This window comes from Ambystoma mexicanum, chromosome 13, assembly GCF_040938575.1.
Source record: "Ambystoma mexicanum isolate Mex_15411 chromosome 13, UKY_AmexF1_1, whole genome shotgun sequence".
Taxonomy (NCBI): domain Eukaryota; kingdom Metazoa; phylum Chordata; class Amphibia; order Caudata; family Ambystomatidae; genus Ambystoma; species Ambystoma mexicanum.
Window position 1 is genome coordinate 387,589,290 of NC_090938.1, and position 26,189 is coordinate 387,615,478.

Here is a 26,189-nt window from a genome sequence, read left to right on the forward strand (position 1 = left end):
CTCAGACGAGCCTTGCTCGTAAATTGGAGATTAATCACTTTATCAATAGGGTCAAAACTATCCTAAGATTATCATGCAGCTACAGCTGAGGTCAGTATTGTGGTCAATATGAGGATGTCATAGTGCTTGCAGGCTAAGGGTGAGTGAGTGATCTTCAGACTCGGTCACCGCTAGCAGAATGGGTAAACTAAAGCTCCTGGCTGACTTAGTGCAAGGCGGTTCACAATGGTGTTCTGTTTCAGAAGGCATAATAAAGCTTGTTTAGAGTGCAGAGCAAGCAGAGACTCATGGCTGCGTACCATGAAGGAGTGCTAAAGACAGGATGTTGCATTGTTGTATCTGGGCCCAAGTCACCCGTTAGGGTTTAAATATTCAGTCATTTCTCCCATTTTTTTATTTCTCTGTATTCCGTCAAGAGTCCTATCCCTAGTGGTGAGAACAGGGTGTCTACCTAGTTAGACCAAAACTCTCTCAATGTGTAACATAGCAGAGTAGTCACACTTCACTCCTAGGAGGTAATGGGCTGGCACCAAAGTGCAGTTAGTCGAATATGCATTAAAAAACCAGACATAAAATATTGTGAAAGTATCAGTATTAGCCTATTTGTTCACAATATTTTGATCGAATCAAACATTTGATCGTATTTCACATATTTGATTTGACCTTGTGTGCACTTTGCCCACATGCTTCTGAAAATACTGAACATGGAGAGCAGGGGTTGCGGGGGTGTCCCCCGCTTCCATAACATTGGAGGTGGGGTACCTCAAAAAAAATGTGCATTTAAAATGTGGTCTTGAGCAGATAAATTGTGGTCAGTTTGCTGCAAACAAAAAGAAAACGAACAAACAACCCCTATCTAAAGTATCTATAAATGTATTTAACATTCCAAAATGCATTCTCAAATAAGTACTTTAAAATGTGCGAGAAAAATAAGAATATAAAACACAAGGGATAAAACCTAGATTCCACCCGTGAAAAAGTCCACTGCGTTACCTTGAGGACCACCAGGTTACCACTGAGGCTATATGCATCTCCAAGAGGGCGCATAATAGACCTGGGGTGGTATGGAGAATGTTAGGAAAGATTTAGTTTTTGCTGCTTTTCCTCTATAGGCCCCCGCCCCCAATGTTTGCTTTCTTTTAAACCGGACTGGACCTCTGAAGGTAAATAAAGCCGCCTTGTTTTATTTACCTTGATGAGCTCATCGATTTTGTGGACACTGATCAGTCCATCTGACTCTCTGTTCTAGAGGACCCTGTCCCCGATTACGGAGTTAATTGTTATTTATAAGCTGCACCTATCACCTTACAGGGCTGTGCAGCAGGGGTACTTTGTCAGTTTTAGGGAGAATTCTCAGAAATGTGCTAATTCCCCTCTACCTTAGAGTCCCCCAGCTCTTTTTGCTAGACTCTAGGACTTTTAATTTCTAACCTGGAGAGAGTGAGACCTTATTCCCACTCTCTCGTGTATTTTTCTGTGATTTTGGTCTCTGTTTCTCTTTTGACTTTGGAGTCTGACAAACTCCATAGGCATCATCTTTGCATTGTCACACAGCACCTTCAGTGTAGTGACACAGGGAAATATCTCAGATTTCCCAAAAGTTTAAATACCTTCTCTTGGATACACTACTGTTTCCAAGAGCAGTGAAATGAAATTGACTTTGCTTACATTTGTAACTTTCTAGACCCAGCATACACTATCTTACCATAGGGTGCTAGACGGGTTACTTAGTATCATCTTTGTCTAGTTTCTCGTGTAATATTTGTGTTACCCTTTCTACAATTAATGGTTGGTGGTAGTGGTTTACTTTTTCCTACCATTTTGTGTTTTCACCGCGGGCTGCAATTTCAGCAGCAGTAAGACGCCCATTGGTGCACATTTTGTCAAAATGGCCCAGTCTTCTTTTTTCGCCATTTCTTGTTGGAAAGATCATTCTTGAGATGTACTCTGCGCGCCAAACGAGGTTTGGTCCCTTTGTTCGTTTTGTCTTTGGCAGGATTCACTAATGAAGCCTGCCTCTGCCTCCAGCTTGTCTGGCAGGGCAGGAAGCGAGGAAGGTGCCCAACACTCCCTGTGCTTAGTCTCCTTGGTTACAGGAATGCACCCAAGGGTGATTGGCTAGAGGGCTGTCCTCGAAGGACAGCCAGCCTGCTGTGTGATTGACAGCTAGGCTGCGAATGAAAGGGAGAAACCTACATAAAAGGCGAGGATTTTTGCTTGGAAGGCAGAGTTGCCACTGGACGAAGGGAGCTTGGCTGTACTTCCATTGCTGCTTTCCTGTTGGGGAATGACTTAAAAGCTCTTGGAGTTGTATCAAGCACCCCCAAGGCTCCCAGTGAAAGGAAGCGGGAGCAGACAAGACTGGCCAGAGAGGCAACTTTAGATGACTAAAGTCACCAGTGATCCGCCGACCTGCAAGAATATCTACACAGCCTGCATGTTTTAAACTTGATGCCAACAGCTGCTGTGTTTGCCCCTGCCACCATTAGCCACCACGAGGTTTTTACACTTCCAAAATGGCCGCCCGCCATGTCTCAAGGAACCCCAGTGCCTAACTGAGCACAGCCGACTGTCCTCGCATCCGATTGGCCATTGAGCCACCTTAAGCAGCCTATCGCCAGCCGGTAGGCGAAGCCGGCCCACTCCCAGCAAGGCCCAGGATAACAAGGCCAATACCTGTCTTCACCTGTCCTCAGCCTTCCTCGCCGTTTGCCCAGACCCCCTGCCGGATTCCAGACCAACCTCAACGGTAAACGCCACTTCGCTTACATAGCCTGTGCTTAAATTGAACTGCCTAGACTCTGGAAAAGGCTTTGTTACCACAAGCTACTTATTGCCTCTCTCGTGCACTCAGGCCTTATTGCATGCTGTATCTGTGCCCAAAGTTGCTGCCATTTCCAGTACATAGGTGCTCAGTCGTATTTAGACTACTGTGTCGCTAGTCATCCCTGTAACATATAACTGCACTGTGCCACACTGCTGCTCAGCTACCCTAGGCAATTCTAGTTGCCATTTTTAACCGCATTGTGACCATCTGCTCTGCTGATCTGCTCACCAATTGCCTCTAGATCTGTTGACCTGCAGCCCAATGTGTCCCCGCGCAACATACTTTTATAGCCACTAAACTCAATGCTGTGCTTAATCTGCTCTAAGTGCTATTCTGAATTTAGGGGTTATTCTTAATCTAGGTGTTATCTTGAACTAGTGTTACTCTGAACCTAGGTGCTATTCCCAATCCAGGCGCTATTCTGAATACATGCTACTCTGATCCAAGATGTTAATTGGTACACTGGCACAATTCTAAACCGAATGCTGTGCTAATTGACAAACGCTTACTATGACCACTTTGCTTACCTGTATCTGAGTCAGATGCCAACCTGCAACCTTGCGCTACATGGATTAGGTAGTATTCTGCTACTCCAAGCAGGCCGCACTGTCCACTGCTAGATTTTGACCCTAGACAGGACACACACTGCACCTTACCCCCCTCACACAATGTTCCTCCCGGGCCTTTACTCTATACTACTGAGAACCATTCTCCACATCACCAATTCCGCATGCCTGCACAGCTCACCCCTTAACTTGACCAGCCTAGGCACCGCATCACCCACCCTCACAGAGCCCAGCACCACAATCATGCTTACCCTACTCGCTCCCCCATGCCTTTCGGACAGGCTGACCAGATTACGAGCCAGACTTCCCAAAATACACAAGCCTAGAGCCAGGGACTCCACACAATCCATACTCACACACCGAACATCCATTAGCTCCTGCGCTAACCTTACGCTAAAAAAACCCGACCCTAAACCCGTCAACTCCATTATAACCAACAATAGAGCGCTCAGCACAGCTACCACCCCCACCCCTGCCAAAGCCAAAACCCTACCTATAAAAGGTGCCCTCATCAACGCACGCTCCATGATTGCCCATGCCACGGACATCGCTGATCTCATTTTAGCTGAAGATCTAGACTTCCTAGCCATAACAGAGTCCTGGCTTCATGCAGCCGCAGGCCCAGCCCTTTCGCTAGCCATCCCCACTGACTACACCATCATCCGAGCGGACAGAACTGAAGCTAAAGGCGGTGGTTTGGCCATCATTGCCAAGACCCACCTTAACATCAGACTCAACTCCGCCACACACCTCCCATCATGTGAATCACTCACAGCCAAGCTACCCATCGCTAACTCCCAAACAATATCCATTCACTTACTATACAGACCGCCCGGACCCCCGGGATCTTTCGAGGAAGACCTCAATGCCATCCTTACCGACAACCTAAAAACTCCTCACAATGCCTTCTCTTAGGAGACTTCAATTTAGGCTACAAAGACCCCAAAGACAATCAAGCCACTCTCATCAGTAACACCCTGTCTGAACTAGGCTTCACACAAAAAGTAACCAGCCCCACCCATAACAAAGGGAGAACCCTTGATTGGATAGCAGACTATAACTGTGCCGTATCGATCACTAACAACACTCCCCAATCCTGGACCGACCACCACCTCCTCTCCTTCTCACTTGAGGCCTCAAGCCCTACAACCAACATGGCACTAGCCCCAGCCATAAACACGAGAAGCAAAAAAAATATTACAGTAGAAAAACTGATCCCGCTCATTCTTCCTACACTAAGCCAACTCCAAGACTCGAATCCCTATGACCTCGTAGAAGGCTATAACAACACCATGCGCATAGCCTTAGACGCCATTGCACCATTGAAACTTAGAAAATCCAAACCAAAAAAGCACCTCAACCAATGGTTCTCCAGCCATCTTAAAACCCTTAGATTGGAAAAGAGTAAACTGGAACAAGTCTGGAGACAATCTCCGACTGACCACAACAAACTATTGCTTAACAAAATAACGGCCAACTATAAAAAAGAAATCATAGCGGCCAAACAAGAATCCTATAACCAGAGAATCTCCCAATCCAACTCCAGCTCCAGAGAATTATTTACTATCCTGAAAGAATTGGAAACCCCGGTAACAATCCCAGATACTTGCGTTAAAAACAAACAATGGTGCACCAGTGTCCAAAATGCACTAAACAACAAAGTCACTGGCCTTCAAACAAAAATTAAAAATAAGAAAGACTCCCTCACCAATCTTACCAACCCCATCAACGCCCACTCGAGCCCTCCACCCTCACACCACACACCTAACACTGCTCGCTTCAGCTTTTCTAAAGTCTCTTCTCTCGAAGTAGAAAAAATAATTCTTGGCCTTAAACCCTCCAACTGCAAAGGTGACCTCTGCCCCCCACAAATCATTAAAGACACGGCACGAGACCTCTCGCCATTCATCACCAGACTCATCAATGCCTCTTTTTCCTCAGGAACAGTCCCCAGTAACCTTAAAGAGTCCTGGGTCCTCCCTCTCCTCAAAAAACCCTCCCTTGACCCGTCCATCCCAACCAACTACAGACCGATTACCACCGTCCCATTCCTGCTCAAGATACTAGACAAGACAGCATACCAACAAATCCAAAAGTATCTTGAAACAAACCACCTTCTAGGAATAAGACAATCCGGCTTCAGACCCCAACATGGAACTGAAACAGCCCTAATAGATCTGAAAGCCCAAATAGACGTCCTTCGAGATAACGGGAAAACTGCATTACTACTCCTGCTAGACCTCTCTGCGGCGTTTGACCTAGTTGACCATAAAATCCTATGTAATCATTTAGACTCAGCTGCCCACTTCTCACAAGAAGCCATCAGTTGGATTGAGTCATTCCTCAACAACAGATCCATGCGAGTCTTCTCCTCCTCTGCCGCTGCCGAACCCATCCCCATTACATGTGGAGTCCCACAGGGCTCGTGCGTCTCCCCCACTCTGTACAACGTGTTCACAAAGCCCCTGTTTGATGATCTAGATGGCCTGGGTATCACCTACACTAACTACGCCGATGATACACAGATCCTCATCCCGTTGACGGGAGATTACAACCAGGATTTGGCCTTGGTGAACAGGGTGTATCTCATCATCCAGGCATGGATGGCTTCGCACAGTCTATGCCTGAATGATGACAAAACTGAACTCATCATCCTTGGTTCCACGTCCAACCTAACCAAACTCGACCACAATTATGCCAACTTCATCATAGATGGGAACCTAATCAAGGTCTCGAAAGAAGTAAAAACCCTAGGAATATACCTCGACTCCTCCCTAACCTTCCACAAACAGGTTAGCTCGATGGCATCCTCTACGGCCTACACATGTAAGCTCATAAGAGCAGCCAAACCCTTCCTCTCCACTCACAGCTGCACTACACTAGCCAGAGCATTGGTATTATCCAAACTGGACTACTGTAACGCCCTCTACATAGGAGCCACCAAGCAAATCACCAACAAAATTCAGACACTTCAAAACAACGCCCTTAGGGCAGCACTCAATATTCCCAGGAGGGAACACATTTCCAATATCAGGAAATCCCATAACTGGCTCAGCACAACAGACAAAATCCTGCTTAAAGTAGCATCGCTCACCCACAAATGCCTGAACAATGCTGCCCCACGCTATCTGGCAGACAGAATATGCAAACACACCCCCATCAGACCCACCAGAACCTCCAATGCTAATCTGCTCACCGTCCCCAGTTTAAACGCACCAAAATGGGTGGCAACAGGTTCCAGGTGAAAGCACCTCAACACTGGAACTCCCTACCACCATCGCTCAGAACTCCTCAACCTTACTCACTTTTTAGACGCAACTACATTCATTGGTTAAAGAACACGAACCACTAACACCTCTAACTCCACACGGCTGCTCTCCGCGTTGCATGCTTTAAGTGAATCTGTAAATTTGTAATACTAAACTTGTATATATTTGTAATTCTTTAAATACATTTACTGCATTCTCTCCTGCCAAACTGTACACATGTTCCTTCATCGTCACACTGTAATTATGTAATGTAAAGTATAATTATGCAATGTAAAGTATAAGCAACCTGTAACCAAGCTTTGAATCACCTTGCTGCTCATGCGCCCTCATACCCTCGAGTCTGGTGCGCAATACAAATGAATAAACTAAACTAAACTAACTCTCAGTGGGTAGTTACAAAAGTAACTATAACTCCCAGTCCACAGGTAGGACACCCTTCCAATTCCAGGACAAAGAAAGAGACAAAGGGTTCACCCAAGGTCTCAGGAAAGAAGAAAGGTACCAAACCTATACATACGACAAGGACATCCCAGATAGGACAGTCGAAGGTCATACCTGTGACCACTCCACAAGCTGAGTGGGACGATTAACCAGAGGATGGTGAATCAGCTACTGCTGAAACATCTGGAAGAAGCCCTTCCCCCTGTTGGAGATCTGGATCCTAAAGACCACCCTGAGCTGCAAACTTTGCTTGCAGAAGGTGGACCCTGTAGGGCAGACTTCAGCAGAGTTCAAAGAGAGTGTCCTACTCTTGAAGGACTTCGCCAACAGGAAGCTTCCCAGCTGGAACGGCAAGAGCCAAGGAAGCACAGGCGGTACTGTGAGGGTGGCCTCCTTTACAGTGAGCCTATTGAGTCTACCCCAGGGGACTGCAGAAGACTTGTATTGCCTCAGGAGGTGAGACCCCAGTTTCTACAGTTGGCCCATGAGATTCCTTTGGCTGGGCACTTAAGTTTTAAGAAGACCAAGGAAAGGATTTCTCTATATTTCTGCTGGCCCAAGATGGGGTCTGGTGTAGATAAATTCTTTAAAAGCTGTCACACTTGTCAGATATCTGGCAAGAGTGGAGCCAAGAAGGTGGCACCTTTGGTGACTCTCACAGTGGTGGGAGTTGCTTTTGAGAGCGTAGGAATTGACATTGCTGGTCCTCTAGACCCTCCCATATCATCAAGCAACCGATTTATATTGGTTGTGGTAGACCATGCTACCAGGTACCCTGAAGCGATACCTATGAGGACTGTTACTGCCCAGGCAGTGGCTAATGCCCTCCTTGGTATTTTTTTTTACCAGGATTGGTTTTCCTAAGGAGGTTATCGCAGACAGGGGTACCAATTCTGTGTCCCACTACATGCAAGCCATGTATAAAAACTGTGGAGTAACCTACAAGTTCTCAATAGCTTACCATCCCCAAACCAATGCGTTGGTGGAGAGGTTTAATAGAACTATGAAGAACATGATAGGTGCTTTAGAAGAAAGTGGGACCTTTTGCTGCCATGCCTTCTTTGCTTATAGAGAAGTCCCTCAGGAATGGGTTGGCTTCAGCTCTTTTGAGCTTCTCTATGGTCATCCAGTTAGAAGTCCATTGTCCCTAATCAAGGAAGGGTTGGAGAGTGCTCCTTCCCACAAGCCAGTGAGAGTCACTGACTATGTGTTAGGCCTCCGAAGGAGAATGACATACATGATGACAGAAGCTTCTGATAACTTGAAAGCAGGTCAGGCTCTGGTTAAACATTGGCATGAACAGACGGCCAACATGGTTGAGTTTACTCAAAACCAGCTAGTTCTAGTTATAGTACCTACAAGTCAGAAGGCCTTACAGGAAAAATTGATGGAACCCTTCAAGGTTGTGGGCAAACTTGTAGAAGTTAATTATTTGGTGGACTTGGGCAATCCCAAGGAGGCCCCCAGGGCCTTTCACACCAACCACCTAAAGGCATATGTATCCAGACCAGAACTGGGAGCTTTGCTCTTCGCATCTGATCAAGAGGAGGAGGAGAGTGGACCTCTACCTGACCACCTCAGGGGACAGCCTTTAGATGGAAAAATAGGTGTTAATCTCTCTTTGGATCTGACTCTGAAACAGGAGGAGTGCAAAGCTCTGTTAAATCAGCTTGCCTCCCTGTTTTCACTGACACCAGGCTTGACCCCTTGGGGGCCAGCATGATCTCCTCATTGGTGACGGTCTCCCTGTCAAAAGCCGGGGTTACAGAATGTCCGACCATGTGAGAACCCACATAAGAGGAGGTCAAGAAGATGCTTGATATCGTGGGTAATATAGCCCTCTACCAGTCCATGGGCTAGTCCAGTTGTGCTAGTACCAAAGGCAGACTATTGCAACGCCCTCCTAGCTGGCACTTCAACCAAAAACCTAAATAAACTCCAAACAGTGCAAAACAATGCGCTCCGCGCTGCCCTGCACATCCCCAAATTCGACCATGTGTCGCAGGCCAGAAGAAATGCTCACTGGCTCCCAGTTAAAGAAAGAATTAACTTCAAAGTACTCTCTCTCACACACAAATGTATCAATCATACCGCTCCCTCCTACCTAGCAGAAACCATCACCAGGAAATCCTCCCTTCGTCCTATAAGTCGGCAATAGTCTAGCCTGGCTCCTATGGTGGCTCTAGCAATGGAGAGGCAGTTGGGAGTGGTAAGATAGGGTTTTATTGCGAAGATGAGTTTGGTGGTCAGTGCGGAGGAGGAGGAGATGGCGTTGACCTGTCTTGTCATGGAGAGAGTAGCGTCTAAATATACTCCTAGGGTCTTCACAGCAGTGGAGACGGGTATGTTGGTGTTGTCGATGGTTATGTGTGAATAGTCTTGGCTGAGCTTGGAGAGGATTTCGCTGGGGGCCAGGATGATGATCTCTGTTTTGTCTCCGTTAAGACAGAGGCCGTTGATCGCCATCCATGCCTGGATCGTGGAGTAAATGGTAAGGAGGGCTTCTGTGTCTTGGGCATAGTCTCCAGTGAGGGGGAGGAGGACTTGTGTGTCATCGGCATAGTTGGTATAAGCTATGTCGAGAGAGTCCAGTAGGTCGAAGAGGGGTTTAGTGAAGAGGTTGTATAGGGTCGGTGCGGTGCATGGCCCTTGTGGGACTCCACAATTTATGGTAGTCGGAGGAGCATTGGCCTGATCAGAGTACACCTTCATGGCTCGGCCTTCTAGAAAGGAGGTAATCCAAGAGGTTGCTTTAAGGGAGAAGTGGGCTGCATTAAATAGGTGAGATGTGAGGATGTCATGGTCCACTAAGTCAAATGCCGCAGAGAGGTCGAGTAGCAGGAGGAGAGCAGGTTTGCCTGTGTCCATTATTTTGGTGATTTGATTTTTTAAATCTAGTAGGGCAGTTTCGGTCCCATGGCCTTTGCGAAAGCCCGATTGTCTTCTGCCTAGGATAGAGTGGGTCTCTATGTATTGCTGAATTTGGTTGTGGGCTGCTTTATCAAGGATTTTAAGGAGGAAGGGGACGGTGGTGATGGGGCGATATTTGCTGGGGGAGGTGGGATCTAAGGAGGGTTTTTTTAAGAGTGGGCGAACCCGAGCCTCTTTCAGGCAATGAGGTACGGTTCCTGAGGAGAAGGAGGCATTGATGAAAGCTGTGATGATGGGGGTGAGGGCTTCTGAGCACTCTTTGATGATAGTGGGAGGGCATATGTCTCCCTTGCAAATGGAAGGTTTGATGTTTTTGAGTAGAGCAGAGGTTTCTAGTTCTGTAACTTCTCTGAAGGCAAAGAGGGGTGTTTGCGGGTGAGTGTTGTGAGGGGGGAGAGAAGGAGTCGTGGCAGAGGTATTGAGTGCTTTACGTTGGGAGGCAATTTTGTCTTGAAGCGTTTTGACTTTATTTAGGAGGGCTGTCTGGATGCCTGTGCACCAAGCTTCATCCTTGATGATTTCGTCTGGGCTGGACTCGGGAGTGGTGAGTTCTTTGAAAAAAGAGAATATTTCTCTGGTTTTGGAACTGGATTTGGTTATTCTTTGATTGTATGATTCAGATTTAGCTTCGAAGATGGCCATTTTGTAGGTCCGTGAGATTTCTTTGAACTCATTGAGAGAGGATTGGTTGGGCGTAGACTGCCAGTTGGATAAGGCTTTGCGCTTCATGGTGCGCAAGACAGATAGTTCTTCTGAGAACCAAGAGTTGGAGTGCATGGATTTTTTTCCTTTTTTGTCTTCCAGCGGGGCAATAGAGTCAATGGCTTGGGTGAGGGCGTTGTTGTAGATGTTAGCAAGAGAGGTGGGATCTTGGATAAAGGGATGCTTGAGTTCAGGGATATCAAGAAGAGGAGCGAGATTGGTCGCTGTGAGCTTTTTGGAGCTTCTGACTTTGGCGGGGGGTGCAGGAGTAAGGATTTTACGAGTGGGTGTGGTGGGGATGGAGAATTGGATGAGATGGTGATCTGTCCAGGGGAGGGCTGAGATGGAGGTGATGGATGAAGAACAGTTATGATCTGCTACCCAGTCGATGGACCGGCCTTTGCAGTGAGTAGGTTTGGTGATTTTGTGGATGAACCCCATGTTGGTAAGATCGTTGGCCAGGTGTGTGGCAGATTTGTCCTTGGGGTCATCTAAGCCAAGGTTAAGGTCACCAAGTAGAATGGTTTTGGTGGAGCTTTTCAGGTTGTTGCTAATGATTTGGAGGAGATGCTTTTGGACGTCCGGAGGGGAGCCTGGAGGTCTGTATGTGACTAAGAGGTTGATGGTGCAATTAGGGGAGAGAGCTAGTTTGGCGTGGAGAAGGTCAGCGTTGTTGTCCCAGAGTTGGTTACACTGCCTAATGGCAAGTGAGTTTCTATAGATGAGGGCAACGCCCCCACCTTTACAGGTTTTGCGGTCCTGCCTGAGGATGGTGTAGTCCTGTGGGAGGGCAAGGTGTAGGGATGGGTTGGATGCCTCGTGGAGCCAAGTTTCGGATACTGCTAACATGTCTAGTTTGTGGGTGGTGATGAGGTCATTGATCTCTATGGCATGGGCATGGATGGAGCGTGCATTAATGAGGGCGCATTTAAGGAATCGGTTGGTAGGTGGTGGGTCCTGAGCGCTGGTGTTCGGTGAGAGCGAAGTGGTGGGAGCACTTGTGAGTGAAGGAGGGAGGGGTGCATGTATGAGCGCATGGGGGTGGAGGGTATGTGCATGGGCTGGAGGGTGTGAGCGTGAAAATGTTGTGTGGGTGTGATAGCTGAGCTTTTGGTTCCTACTGAAGGTAGATGGTGGAGAGCTGTGGAGCACAAATGAGGGTTTGGTACGGGTTCTTAGTCTGTAGCGACTAAGAAGGTGTTCAGGAGGGTTGATAATGCAGTGGTTGAGAGTGGTGTGTGGTGACGCGGGTGGGGAGGAGTGAGGCATGATGGAGGGCGGTGGAGGGAGGTCTGGGTATGCAGGGAGCAAGCTGCAGATGGCCCAAAGAGAGAGAGTAATGAGCGAGATAGAGGAGAGGAGGGGTGTGGGCGCTGTGAGGTGGGTGGCAGGGGGATGCATTAGAGCACTGAGCTGGGTGGTGTTGTGCGGTACAGGGCTGGCACTAGGGGTAGGTCGAGGCATGTGCAGAGGCAGTTGTAGGTCTGGCAGGGCATCAAGGGGCTAGTGGTAGCGCTTGTAGTGGCAGGGCCGGTAAAAAGCTGGCATGGCAACACAGTGGCAGGGCCCCTATAGGCTGGCAGAGGAACACAATGGTAACACAGTGGCAGGGCCCCTAAAGCCTGGCAAGGAACACAGTGGTAACACAGTGGCAGGGCCCCTATAGGCTTGCAGAGGAACACAATGGTAACACAGTGGCAGGGCCCCTATAGGCTGGCAGAGGAACACAGTGGTAACACAGTGGCAGGGCCCCTATAGGCTTGCAGAGGAACACAGTGGTAACACAGTGGCAGGGCCCCTATAGGCTGGCAGAGGAACACAGTGGTAACACAGTGGCAGGGCCCCTATAGGCTGGCAGAGGAACACAATGGTAACACAGTGGCAGGGCCCCTATAGGCTGGCAGAGGAACACAATGGTAACACATTGGCAGGGCCCCTATAGGCTGGCAGAGGAACACAGTGGTAACACAGTGGCAGGGCCCCTATAGGCTGGCAGAGGAACACAGTGGTAACACAGTGGCAGGGCCCCTATAGGCTGGCAGAGGAACACAATGGTAACACAGTGGCAGGGCCCCTATAGGCTGGCAAGGAACACAGTGGTAACACAGTGGCAGGGCCCCTATAGGCTGGCAGAGGAACACAATGGTAACACAGTGGCAGGGCCCCTATAGGCTGGCAGAGGAACACAATGGTAACACAGTGGCAGGGCCCCTATAGGCTGGCAGAGGAACACAGTGGTAACACAGTGGCAGGGCCCCTATAGGCTGGCAGAGGAACACAATGGTAACACAGTGGCAGGGCCCTTATAGGCTGGCAGAGGAACACAGTGGTAACACAGTGGCAGGGCCCCTATAGGCTGGCAGAGGAACACAATGGTAACACAGTGGCAGGGCCCCTATAGGCTGGCAGAGGAACACAATGGTAACACAGTGGCAGGGCCCCTATAGGCTGGCAAAGGAACACAGTGGTAGCACAGTGGCAGGGCCCCTATAGGCTGGCAGAGGAACACAGTGTGAGTGCGGGCAGGCGTTAAGGCAGTGAAAGTTGCACGAAGATAAGTCAGGGGGACACACTTACGGGCTAGTGTACAGCAGTTGTTTTGGGCAGCGTTTCTGGCCGACGGCCCGCACGGCAACGGACAGGCACAGGACAGGCGCCTTAGTGTGCGCCTTGTTTTGGGCCGGCTCACGCCTGCCGGTGCCCCAGGATCGGTGTAGTGGATAGGCTAGGCGGGGTGGGCCAATCAGATTGGCGTTAGTATCCGGGCCGAGGGTGCGATCAGGCGGCCATCTTTTGGTTGTGTACTCTTCGTACACATCAAGCGGCAGAAAAGTGCTCAGCCGTGCAGGCAGAGGGGAATCAAGCACTCAGCAGTGCGGATGGCAAAGGATTGAAGAGTGGGGGCCACCCTCGTAGGTAGCGGGGGTTAAGGATCTCCCGCTCACCTCTGTGAATAGTATAATAAATAGTGAATTTGTATAGCGCCTATAGACATTGTCTATAGGCGCTATACAAATAAACAATCAATGAGGTAGGAGGAGGTACAATAAGACCATTGCCTAGCAAAGTACAAGCGGTACAAGACTGGGCCACCCCTACTACTCAAACCCAAGTGAGATCCTTTTAAGGTCTCAGTGGTTACTATAGGAACTTCATTGAGAAATATGGAACCATAGCTTCTCCCTTCAATGTGATCTCCTCACCCAAATTCCCCAAGAAGGTCAGGTGGAATGAGGAGTGCACTAAGGCATTTGAAGGATTTAAGAAAGCCCTTTGTCAAGCTCCAATCATGAGAGCTCCTGACTACAACCAATCCTTTTTTGTACAAACTAATGCTTCCAATACAGGGAGAGGGGCAGTTCTGAGTCAGCTGGATGAGAAAGGCAGGGAACACCCTATCGGCTTCATCAGTAGGAAACTGAAGGACCGTGAAAAAAGGTGGGCAACAATTGAAAGGGAATGTTTTGTAATTGTGTGGTCTTTGAAGAAGTTTAGACCATACTTGTACGGATCTACTTTTGTAATTCAAACTGACCACCTACCCTTGAAATGGTTAATGCAGATGAAGGGGAGAATCCTAAATTGTTAAGATGGTCAATCGGCCTTCAGGGGTTTGATTCCACCATACAACACAGGTGGGGGTGTAATCAACAAAATGCTGATGGTCTTTCCAGAAAGTATGACCGACTGGAGTAAGGAGATTCATCCAGGAATGGATCAAATCCTCTTGTCTCGTATTCTGGGGGGACAAGTGTTGGGGAGAATTCTCAGACATGTGGTAATTCCTCTTTACCTTAGAGAACCCCAGCTCTTTTTGCTGGACTCTAGGACTTTTCATTTCTAACCTGGAGAGAGTGAAACCTTTTTCCCACTCTCATGTTGTCGATCTAGAAAAATAGACACCTCTCGATCATAAGGCTATGTATTATGTTGGCCGAAGACCAACCGCCTCATGCATCTAGTATTAGAAATATATAGCCATATGCTTGACTAAGGTGCGGCCATTTTGAAGCGACTGAAATCGCCATTTTGTTTTTCTCTAACATTTGCTTTTTGCCTCATGTAAAACTGCTTTGCTGAAATGTTATTCTGCTTCACTGGTGCACAATGCAAGGCCGCGAGTGGCATGTTGAAACATAACGCAGTAACTCAGACAGAAATGTCCGGTCCCCTCCCTCGCATATCCTTGGAAAGTGAGCAGCAAGGCATTCTAATCAGTACAGCAGGTGCCAGCTAGTCTCGGTAAGCACAGTAGAAACGCGAGAGCGAACATTAAATGACTTGAATTATGCTCTTCTTTGCAGCCCCCCTTCCCTGAGCCCGGTACAGCCCTGGAGAGCAAGTTGACCCCCCGACACACAAATAGAAACTAGGAGATAGCAAGGCCTGGATTGTGTGTCTCCCTACGCACAGCTTGCTTGCAGAAAACAGAAGTATTGTGTTCTTTAAAACACAGACTTAATGTCTGTGGGCTTATAAAATTGCAAACTGTTACACAATGAATGTTTGAAGATGTCAAACTCGTCACCATTGTCAATCATCGTACCTAGTTCAAAGGAAATGGGGCGGTATAAGTTGTGACACTACGGATTACTAGATGCTTGTTTTGTATATATATAACTGTTGTATGAATTTCGCTCTCTTGCGTCCCCCAAGGTCTGATAGACACACGTCGCGGGGCGTGGGACCAGTTGGCCAACTGAGACTATTTGTTTTGCAATAAACCCTAGATTTTGGGAATACAACCTTGTGTCTGGCGTATCAGTTTGTGTGTGGTGATTGTGCCTTGTTTCCACAAACGAGGGTCCCTCAGAGGCCCCTTTAAGATGGCACTCGAATAGGGACCCTCCCCCACTTGTTCCATCGTGTACGTTGAGAGATAAGGAAGGCGGCAGAACGGCGAGGACGGAACGATTGAGCCGGGATCAAGAGGTGTTCGGGGCGCCCCTGCATAAGCGATGAGACTCGTATGCAGATCTGCCCACATCTGATCCCTGATCGAGGTGCCCGGCCAAAGAACAAGGAGGCGAGGGTCCCGAAACGAGGCAGAGTGAGCCAAGATACGCAGACACAGCGTCATTGGTTGCGTCAGTATACGGACGATTTGTGTCTTGAAAAGACAACGTGACTGATCAGTTGAGTCGTTCCCCGATTCAAAAGTGATCCTGATATTGTTTGAGAGTTGATTTTGCAAAATCAAACACCCAAAGTAAGGTTGATTAGCCAAGGGTAAGGTTAAAACATGCCTGGGTTATTGTCCACTCTCGCGGGTTTTTTCCGCTGCGGCGGACAATCTTTGGAAATTGGCCAGGTTGCGCCACCGGTGAGAACGCCGGCGTATGAGATGTATGTGAAATACGCTGTGGGAGCGATAATGTTTTGTGAGATTTGGCATAAGCAAACCAGAAAGCAGGAAGATCTTCAGTGGCCGAGTCATGGAAGTTTTGAGATGACGAGGATAGATAATTTGGAGAAGGTGTTAATAAAAAAGAAAACACGCCCTGCAGCATTTGATATCCTTGGGGACTGGTGAAGGGAAGCTATGCTTCATTGGAGAAGTAGAGAGAAACATGCGCGCAGGCATATATCGTAATCGGAGAGAGCGGAAGAGAGAGAGGAGGAGTGGAATAATAGTTTGAGAAAATCAAATAGACGCGACCAGTTGAGTATAGAAAAAATATATCCACAACAAGAATTGCATTCATCAGATGAATTGATAGAAAAAATAATGACTGATCCGAAACAAGGCCCAAGACGAGAGGCTAAAAAGACAGTGGCTATAGCTCAACCCCCTCCTGTTGCTCAGCCCTTCCCGACTGTTCAGATCCTAGCACAGCCACAGACTGCACATGCAGCACCTCCTGTTAGCCAATCAACATCGCACCAGATACTGCCCGTTCCCATGATTCCATCTGCACCTCCCATCTTAGAGATCGTTTCTGTCCCATCTGTGCCTCCCGTAATTGAACTTAAAGTTGTTGAAACAGACGAAAAGGCTGAACAGAGGGGATGTATCAGAGTAACTCGTAGTGCGATTAGCAAGGAGAGGAAGTGAGAGTTGCAAGAACAGGCTGAAATGTATACAGATGGGAATGATGAGACGGCAGCGATGGCTTCAATATTTGACTTCAGGAGGAGCAACAAAAGACAGGTAGTGTTGGAATGCATGGGTGAATATTTAGTGGCTAGATAGAAACAGTTGATTGGGAAGTTACCGCCACAACGATTGTTAGATTTGAATGCATTGGCACGTTGTAAGGGGAGGGATGAAGAGATGAGGGAACATGTAGACCGACTTTTTGAACTCAAGAATGAACTTGATAATGAGTATGCTGAAATGTTTGCCACACCTGGGTATAGGAATAGAAATATTAGGAGAGATAGAACTGAAACGGTAGAGCCATATATACAGCGGCGATATTTGTCGTCATCAAGACAGACAGGTGACCGACTAAGAGTGTGCATACGAGAGGCGTTGAAATGGATTTCAGACCCTAGTATGCCCGCAATGGAGATACATGAGATATTTGATGAGTACACCTTGCCCATGAAAAGAAAAGCATTGCAGATAATGGCTGAGCATCTGATAGACAAAGATATAAGTGAGAAGAAAGCCAGCCGCCCCCTCCCCCGAAATACTAACAGCATATAAGAGGGCATTTGAACGCGGAACAGGAGAATCAGCCTTATCACTTGACTTGGGAATATTACTACATATGAGAGAGGGGGGAGGAACAGTGAGTGCAGTATTTCCCATGAGACAAGTCCCACCTACTTTTGTACCGAAAGTAGAGATTCCTGCAAGAGGTACCGAACCGGCGCAGGTAACGCCAGCCCATTATACCGCCCAATATGTACATGTCCCCTTTTCCAGACAGGAAGTGAACATAAAACAGACGATTCCCGATATAAGAAAGAATCCCGGGGGATTTTTATAAAGAAGTAGAGTCCTGCTTGCAATCATCCATGCTCACTATGGGTGACATAGATTTAATATTCCCAGTAATATTACCAGCAGATATATGGAAGCAAATAAGGAAAGTGGATGATGCAACGGCCTATGGCGTCACATGGGCGGATTTAGTACTAGAGGATAGGAATAAAGAGGTGGGAGGGAAACGGGGGCCAAATATGGTGGCATTACCAGCACGAATAATACAGAAATTGAAAGAAATTGTTCCAGAGAAAAGAATTCAATGGGACAAACTGACTGCATGTGTGCACGGCAAGGATGAACTAGCCACAGATTATTTTAATAGATTTGAGGAAGTCTTTACAGATTTTAGTAGACAGGATGTAAGTACAGAGGCGGGAAAAAGGCCATTTGTTGATAAATATGTGAGTGGGTTAATACTTCCCATTCAAAACTTAATAATGACATCGGAAAGTGCATGGCAAGCAAAAACGTCAAGTGAAGTATTACATATGGCTCAATATTACGAGAACAGAGTAAACGCTGATAAAGAGAAAGAGGCGAAGGATAGAACAAACTTAAAGACAAGGGTGGTACTACAGCAAGTAGCAGGACACAATAGAGGTAGAGGAAACGCCCAAGGCAGAGGTAATTCGAACATGCAGGGAGGGCCCCTGGGATTGAGTCAGTGTGCGTATTGCAGAGAGGAAGGTCACTGGCGAGCACAATGTCCACACTTGCAAAATAGAAATGGGTATGTCCAGAGAAGACAGCATAGGGGGCGTCCAGGAGCAAATGGGCATAATAGAAATAACATGCAGCATCACCAAAATAGTCAAGGGAATGGTGCCCAAAATCAGAACCAAGCTCAAAATCAGACCTCTACTCAGAATCGGAGCCAGCAGAACATGCAAAATGGAAATAGAGGAAGGTGTGGGAACATTTTTGATACTCATGCGAATGCGTACTATAATAACAGCAGCGATTATATATCGGATGATGTGTTGTTTCCCCAATAGGTCAGCCCAAGACAGGGGTCGGAACCAGTGTCTATTCCCGTTAATCAGAAAGGACCCTACGTAGAAATGAAAGTCTGGGATAGTGAGCACAGATTCCTCGTGGATACGGGGGCACAAAAGTGTTCGATAGACCATCACTTGTTCCAGAAATACCACTGTCGGGGCATGAAAATATTTCAGTAGGGTTTGCAGGTACCCCCGTGATTAATCCAGTGTCCCAACCAATAGCAGTACCATTAGGCCCATTCACTGAATACTGTCTATTCCTTTTAACAGAAAACTGTGGGGAGAATCTGTTGGGATTGAATTTATTGAAAAAAACTAAGTGCAGTTATCCACTGTACGCTAGATGGAGTATTTTTGACCATTTCTCCACAGGATGTGCCAGTATCTGAATTTCTGTCTAAACCTTTGCCAGGGGAATTAAGTGAAGTGCCAACTTGTATATGGGCGGTAAATGACAATGATGTGGGATGCTTGAAGATAGAGCCAGTGAAAATTATGCTAAAAGAAGGGGTAACGTTACCACGTATTCCGCAGTACAAAATCTCAGCAGAAGGAGAAAAAGGATTGAAAATTATTGTCTGATTTGGTAAAATTGTGAGTGATTGAAGAAATTACAGGCAGCACGTGCAAGTCCCATTCTCCCAGTGTATAAGAAAGGCTGTAATGAGGTACCGTAGCATTTCATAATTGATTTGCGTGCATTAAACAAAGTAGTAGATCTGCAATTTCCATTGGTCTCAGATGTTACCACAATTTTGACAATGATTCCTGCTTCAGCAATACTTTAGCGTTATTGATTTGAAGAATGCTTTCTTCAGTATTCCAGTACACCAAGAAAGTAGATATTTGTTCGCCTTCACATTAGGAGGACGATCATTCACATTTACGCGTATTCCACAAGGCTACACAGAGAGTCTGAGTATTTACAGCAGAGCATTGAAAGAACAACTAGACATGCTAGAATTACCAGCAGGTTGTGTATTATTACAATATATAGATGACCTATTAATTGCAGCAGACACAGAAGGGATTTTTAAAGAGAGTACTGTTTTACTATTAACACATTTAGCAGCATATGGCCACAAACAAGCTTAAAGAAGTTTCAGTATTGTCGAAAGGAGGTGGCTTATTTGGGTTACTTACTTTCGAGAAAAGGGAGAAGACTAACGCCAGAGCGAATAGAAAGCATTTCTGGTATGCCTATTCCAAAAACACAAAAAGGAGTCAGAGCTATAATAGGCCTGGCTTCTTATTGTCGGCAGTGGATAGTGAATTTTGCTCTAATTGTGAAGCCAATGCTGGAGTTGACAAAGAAGGATGTTGTGATGCCTTTGCAGTGGAGTGAGGAATGTCAGAGAGCAATTGGGTTGCTCAAAACTGCGTTGTGTTCCGCTCCAGTTTTGGGCACACCAAATTATGATTTTTTTTTTAGATTCTTTGTGCATGAGAATGACGGCTGCGCGCTGGCTGTTCTAACACAGGAACAAGGTAGAAGAAATAGGCTGTGCCGCTATTTTTCTTCTGCGCTGGACCCTGTAGCGCATGCATTACCACGATGTTTGCAAGCTGTTGCAGCGGCTGCTGCGTCAGTGAAACAAACGGAAGGGATGCTATTGGGGCACACCTTAATTTTGATGGTGCCACATGCCATAGAAGTTCTATTAAATGGAACACAGACGCAACACCTCACCTCTGCTAGATTGACTAGATCTGAAATTGTCCTGTTCGCACCACACATCCAAATTATGAGGTGTAGCGCTTTGAATCCGGCTGAATTAATGCCACAGCCCATGGAAAAACTTGATGGAAATGAATCACCTGATTGCTTAATGGTTACTGAGGAAGAAACAAAGGGGAGAATTGATTTGACAGACACCCCACAAAAAGAGCCAGATGGAGAGTTGTTTTGTGACGGCTCCTGTTTTAAATTGCCGGCTGGCACATCAACTGCTGCCTATGCTATCACCACATTAAAAAGTATTGTGGAGAGTAAAAGAATCCCCTACAACTCCGCACAAGCGGCAGAGATAATAGCATTGACCAGAGCTTGTGAGATTTCTGAAAATCTTAGTGTAAATATTTATACTGACAGCCAATACGCCTTTGGCGTGGTTCATAACTTTGGCCGACTTTGGACTGAGAGGGGTTTCTTAACATCACATGGGGCTAGAATACAACATGGCCTGTTGATTGTACGATTGTTGTCTGCACTTACGTGTCCAAAGCACTTTGCAATAATAAAATGCGAGGCGCATAAAAAAGTAACATGCAAAGTGGGAGAGGGAAACGCATTTGCAGACAGGATTGCGAAACAAACTGCCACTGACCGGAATGCCAGAATGTTCACAGTACAGTCGGAGGAAGTGCCCTGCATGATAGAGAATGGAATTGCCACTTTCAAAGAAATGCAGGCGGAAGCCACTGCAGATGAAATACAAGGGTGGGCTGAGGGCTCTGCTAAATTAGATCTGGAGGGTTGCTGGGTAGACAAGAAGAATAGAAATTGGATGCTGCCCAACTCCTATGTAACTGCAATGGTCACGATGGCTCACAGCCCTACTCATATTTGTACTAAAAAGATAGTTCAACACTTAGCCACAGTATGGGAGAATGCGCACATAAAGAAAAATGCTGAGAGGTTGGTGCAAAATTGTATCACGTGTCTACAACATAATGTGGGGAAGGCAACAGTGACTCCAACAGGCAGTTTTGGTCCTCCCTCTATGCCGTTTGAGGTAATCCACTTTGATTTCATAGAAATGGAGAGATGCCAAAACTTGAAGTATGTCCTGGTGGTCATATGTGCATTTAGCAAGTGGGTGGAAGCATATCCATTGAAAGACTGCACTGCTATGAGTACGGCGAAAGTAATGTTAAAAGAATACTTTTCCCGTTTTGGCCTGCCCCTTGTCATATGGTCAGACAACGGTCCACATTTTGTGGGCGCAGTAATATTACAGATTTGTGCAGGTCTCCAGATCGATAAACGATTCCACTGTTCTAGGCACCCCATGTGTGCCGGTATTATTGAACGCCATAACAGTATCTTACAAATCTAAGATTAGCAAGATATGCGCAGGAAGCAAGTTAAGCTGGGTAGATGCATTACCGCTAGCGTTAGTGCATGCGCACATCTGTACAGGCGAGAACTGGGCTCTCCCCGTATGAAATCGTTATGGGGAGACCAGCGAATGTTTGGTGTTCACATCAACCAAAGAGGCTGAGGGAACTAGAATATCCTGTGCTCAGTATCTATTGTAATCTGTTAATACAAAAATTGCGTTTGATTCATCAGCAGGTGCAGGAGGCATTGCCAATAAGACTGGTCAGGGACACGCACTGGAGCCAGGAAACTGGGTGCTAATAAAGAACTTTGAGCGAAAGACATCGTTAGCACCCAGATGGCGTGGACCCTATCTGATCCTCCTCACTACGCAAACGGCAATTCGGGTGGATGGGAGGAAGGCGTGGATACACGTAACACACGCCAAGAAGGTCCCACCACCGGCTGAAAAACTGACTGATCGAGACGACCAGAAAGAGACAGCGGTCCCAGCAATAAAAGACACGATTCGCAGTTCTTTGCCACAAAATCTGCCTGATCCTGAAAGAAAGCTTGGAAAGATTGCTGTGAAAGAGGAAGGGCAAGGAGTGCCCAAACGTTGTCCAGCAGAATCTGCATCACTGCTGGCAAACACAGAACGTGTACCTCTTTGGCGCCCACCCTCTTTCGTTGTGCTGCAGCCTGAAACAAAAGCTGCATCATCACTGTGGCGCTCATCATCATCTGCTATTGCGCCACAGGCTGACTCCGAGCTTGAGTCTGGAAGTGCACCTGTACTATTCGATGATCACACGATACCAGGAGCAAGGCGATACAATTTGCGGCCCAGGAAGAAGAAGTGATCAAACCTTCATTCCTGTTGATTTTCTTTTTGTTGCCTCTGTTTCCTATTTTCGGATGAAGTAGGAACCGGAGGCCTAGAGGAGAACATTGTGAGGGTTGTGCAAATCGGACAGCCCAATAATCGAGACTCCGCGGTGCTAACACAAAATCCATGTGTCCTGAACCCGTACAGACAAACGGGGCGCACATGGTACGAAGGAAATTGATAACTGCTCTGGAGTTCCTTTGAGCAAATGTGCAGACGCACAGAGATCTTGCCCAACGTGTAGCAATCCAGGCTGCTAAGAACTGGCTGGATAGACTGTTGACATTATCAAACTTATTGACATTCCGAGTGCAGCAACGAGAGACATTCATGACGAACACTGCAGACGAAGGACTGTGAGAGAAAATGCCGGAACCAGCTTTTGCCTCCTCCTGCACCACTGCTGATAATGAATTAAACATAGAAACTGAAAGATTACACACAAAGAGTTATCGAAAAAATTGTATGCTGATTCTAACAATAATAATGTGCGTAATGAGCATAATGCCCCAGTAACGACAACACTGGTATTATGGTACTTGGAAGAAATGCACCCCTTAGAAATTCTGTTGCCCATAAGAAACAACTCCACCACTGAAAGCCCTGTACATGTAATTACTTAAACTCTGTCCCCAATGGAAGAAAGACATAGAGAAAGTTATGGGAATAACACATTACTGCAAATAATGAACATGACACATTCAATTTTGAAAAAGAATAACTGTTGGGTGTGTGCTCATTTGCCACAGCATGGTGGCAAAGGAATAGGTTGGTATGTGCAGCCACTAACATTAAGTTCTGCATGCAGTGCCTCTCTGAGTACATTATATTATGGAAAATGGAATAAAAGTGAAGCAGGTCAATTAGATAGCACAAACATGAATGAATTTGAGGAGATAATCATGAGACTTATAGGTTGCTCCATATTTTAGGAGAAACAACTTTTCCTAGCCACCAAAAAACTAGGCACCTTCCCTTGTTTAGGGTGTATACACTGTAATAACACAATCAAAGGTAATGTAGTGACTCACCCCAGGAATGGTCGAAAAATCAAATTAAGAGACTACTCCACGTGTCTGACATCAGGTGTCATATATATCTTGGAAGTGCCCTTGTGGCAAAGTGTATGTAGGACAGACCAAAAGACCTGTCAAATCAAGACTGTCTGAACACAAGTAGAACATAATATGTAATAACCAATACTCACCGGTAGCCCGCCACTTCAACATGCAGAAACATTCAATTGCCCAATTAAAATACCAGGTGCTAGAAGTTGTCAAACGACCTACAAGAGGAGGTGACTACCAGTCAATCTTACTACAAAGAGAGGCGTATTGGATTGACAAGTTAAGCTCGTTACAGCCCTGGGGTTTAAATGAAGATTTCACATTGAACAGTTTTTTGTGATTTGAATTTGTCAATAAGGAATGATTGATCTTCAACAAACATAAACTTGAAAGTTACATTACTATTCCAGTGTCTGACTGTGATCTAAGGCACTACTTTGTTGAGACCAGTGTTCCCTCTAAGCTGTGCGCATGTGCGCTTGCCCAGCTTCCTTCTGGGTGCTGCTCAGAAGATATTTAGCAGCGCACACAGACAATTCTAACCTATTCAAAAGTATTTAATGATGCACAAGCCACAGCAATACATTGGAATTTGCTTTCGGACTGTAAACACCTAAAATCCCTAATAGCAAAATACACACAAAATACACACATAAGAGGTTAGAAACTTATATGAAAATTCTGGCTCCATGAACAGAAGAATCTAACCAAGATATGCCTGCACACATTAACCAATTATGTCCCCTCCCCACCCACGACTCCTGAGCTTGATTCTACCACACTTTGACCTTATGACTCTAACTTCTGCCCCAGAACACATTAAGATAGTACCGGACAACCTTGACTCATCCTCTCTTGGCTCTGCAAAAGGTTAACAGACCTGTACCTACATCCACTTGTTTAATGTTTGCTGTAATATGAATAATATGAAAAACGTTCACATGCTAGAATTTGTTACTTACCAAAAGCGTCACTCACACAATACAGGTCTGATCTGCCGGGTGAAACGGCACCCACTCGCAGACCTTGTCGGATGCACCGGCACGATACATGAATGGTGCCGGTGCATCAGACCTCCCCATTCCCATTGAGTCCAATGGGACTCGAATTGGAATGGGGATCAATATTTTCTGGCGCCCGGCAATGAGTAATTACCGGGACCACCGGGGCTGTAATGCCCCGGTAAATCCCCATTGTTTTTAATCGTCATGAATCCATCGGCAAATGTTAAGTCCTGTTTGAATTTCTTGACAGCCACATCAGTTTATGACAAGATATTTGTGTTTTGTAGTACACATGAGTGATTTTCCAGTGGCATAAAACGTTTGCAAGGTACTGTGGTAGATGTTGAAGTATTGGACTGGTTTATGAGTTTTCTGTTTAGTCACATATGACATATTCTATTTTAGCCTATGTGTTTGGAAAAAAGTATTGTAAGATTTGTAAGATTGTAAGATTTGTCAAGAATTGCAGTGGCTGGGAAGAGGAAATTCCTTTCCAAACTCTCTTCTGCAACGGTAGTTCACTAAAGACGCATGCTCACAAAGTGGCTTACCCCATTAGTCAGTTGCGCACATGGAAAATAATGTGTGCACAACAGCAAACCAGTTCCGCACATAGAGAAAAATAATTAGAGGGAACATTGGTTGAGACTAATAGATGGTTGCCAAAAATCATTGCCTGTAAATTCAATGTAAAAATTGTTCTTATTGTTTATTCTTGTTTATGTCATTTTTGTTAAACTTATTAGATTTAAATTTGATCTTCTGTAAATTAAATGCGTTTACCCAACTGAGACATTGTACTATGTCTTCCATGTGAAAAAGAGAGATCTAGGGTTAGTTTCTCCACCTATTATAGACTGAGAAGTTACACACAGTCATTCAGTGACCTTGCCCTGATGATTTGATAATTATATTTATTTTTCCCCCTCTTAGATCAGAGCGTTCTGACCAATTTACGACCTTTTTCTCATTGCTTATTTCAATTTTATTTCACACGGTAAACTATTTTTCTTAGCTTTGCTCTCCCCGTTCTACTATGTGCGGACTAGTATTTGTTATGCCGATTTCCATTTTACACTAGGTATCTGCACCGCATGAATTTTTCGTATCAATCGATTTTATTTAATAAAGGCAAACTGAAATGTTAAAAATTACCATGATTAGGATGTGCACAAGGCACAATTCTTGAAGCTGATGTGAAACTGATGTCAAGATTGTGCGGCCGGTCTACAGCTGAAGAATCCGGCAGTAACAGTTCAAAACCCTCTGCATTGTCCACAAGGCCTTCTGGGGCCATGGGCCTCAATACCTTCAACTCTCTCTTCCTAAATATCTTAATTCTCAAGCTCTTCGCTCATCCGCCTCCAACTCCCTCAGGCTCAGTCGCTTCTCCAAGCAATGAGTTGGTGGAAGATCTCTTTCTTTGGCTGGGGCCTCCCTCTGGAACAGCCTCCCTTCCTCCCTGAAACTTGAGGAGAATCATCTCCGGTTCCAGAAGCACCTCAAAACCTT

The 26,189-nt window shown here is 46.1% G+C and overlaps 1 protein-coding gene across 3 annotated transcripts in view; it reads left to right on the plus strand.

The window, feature by feature from the left end:
- Nucleotides 1-26,189, plus strand: part of AP1G2 (adaptor related protein complex 1 subunit gamma 2) — a 742,171-nt gene that overhangs the window by 422,915 nt on the left and 293,067 nt on the right. The window lies entirely within an intron of this gene.